The sequence below is a fragment of the Coenobita brevimanus genome, unplaced genomic scaffold (genome assembly GCF_032717465.1).
Source record: "Coenobita brevimanus isolate Jiangsu-jjx unplaced genomic scaffold, ASM3271746v2 jjx.HiC_scaffold_3603, whole genome shotgun sequence".
Taxonomy (NCBI): domain Eukaryota; kingdom Metazoa; phylum Arthropoda; class Malacostraca; order Decapoda; family Coenobitidae; genus Coenobita; species Coenobita brevimanus.
Genome location: NW_027644645.1, coordinates 34,606 through 36,202, shown reverse-complemented (window position 1 = coordinate 36,202; position 1,597 = coordinate 34,606). Strand labels below are relative to the sequence as shown.

Sequence of the window (1,597 nt, the reverse complement as noted above, 5' to 3'; positions counted from 1 at the left end):
TGTTACCACCAGACAGTTGTGTTTAGCTTGAGGGAAACCTGATGGAGTGGAAGAGTTAATAACAAATGGTTGCTGCTTAACACACATCATCTGCCTCAATGTTGATTGTGTAGTCATTTACCATAGTCGTAAATTTGTTCAGGTCATAAGTTTGATATTACCATTGGACTTGCAGAGCCACAGAGACATGGGAGTGAAGCTGCAGTACATCCACTGTCACCTGGTGAGCCTGGAGAGGGAGTGTGGCCTGGTGCTTAACCCTCATCTCACCCCCACCCCCACCCTCCTCACAGACACCCCAGTGGCATTGCCTGTACAAGACTTGGCAGGTTAGCATTAGAAATAGATAACCTAGACTTACCTAACATATCCTATCCAGTCCAAACATTAGCTAACCTAATCTCACCTTTATAACCCTATCCCACTCTATGCTAACCTGTTGAATCTAATCTGGTCCATCCTACCCTAATTTAACCCAGAGCTTCCTAATCTATTGTAACCCAGATCATGTATGTTCTAATATTATGTACTCTCATAACCTCATCTGACATATATGAATCTAACCTAAGCATTATCCTAACATTAATTCTTACAGAAAATGGGGTGGGAAGGATCCAGATGCAAGAAAATAGAGTAATGAAAGTAGAACTGTCAACAAAAACAAAGTAAATATGTTTTCTTACCCTAAAAGCTTTCCTGAGTTGCCTAACAGTACTTTAAATATTGCATGAACAGTTCCTCTGCTAGGGATAAAACCAAATTGTCTCTTATTAATGTTAAGTCTCCTTGCTCATGCAGGCCAAAATTTTCTCCTACAGCTACCTCGATTAAGAGCATCACCCTTCCCCTCGTAAACATTCACAGTATCACTGCTACATCACCAGATGCTTTCAGCATTTCATCTGCTACACCATACACACCCACAGTTTTCCCTGTTACCATTTTACCAGTTGCCTGTGTTTTAGAATGTATAATTTCCTTGTTTAATGAGGCTGTTTAGTTGACTATGCATTTTCTACGATGATGATGATGATGATGATGATGTTTGTTAAATACTTACTGAAGGCAGCTGGTTTCTTCTTTGTTCCAGATAGCAATTTGATATGCCAGGTTGCTGAGCCGAAGAACATTATATATATATGCCACGTTGAGTACACCGCTTCCCATCCGATCAGCGAAGTTAAGCAACGTTGGGTCTGGTTAGTACTTGGATGGGTGACCGCCTGGGAACACCAGATGCTGTTGGCATCCCTACGTCAAGTGGGGTTGGTGGAGGATTGGTGCCCCTCCCTGTAAAACAATTAACTCTGAGCCATTGGCCACCCCATCTGGGATACGTGGCGTCTGGCAATGGATGGATATATATATATATACATATATATATATATATATATATATATATATATATATATATATATTTTCTTATTTTTATTGGTACAGTAATATCCCTCTGAGGCAGACTTCTGTTAAGGCAGCCAGTTAAAGTGAGATGGATAAGGGTGACATTGCCTGAAAGACAAGGCAGCAACTTCAGCCTGCAGTTCACCAGTTTCACATTTCAGATAAACCTGGTGCTACCAGTGCTACTGTACTGTTG

General features: G+C 41.0%; 1 pseudogene; it reads left to right on the top strand.

Annotated features, from left to right (window-relative positions):
- The first annotated feature begins 1,129 nt into the window (after positions 1–1,129).
- Positions 1,130–1,248, top strand: LOC145390206 (5S ribosomal RNA; annotated as a pseudogene).
- Positions 1,249–1,597: the final 349 nt, after the last annotated feature.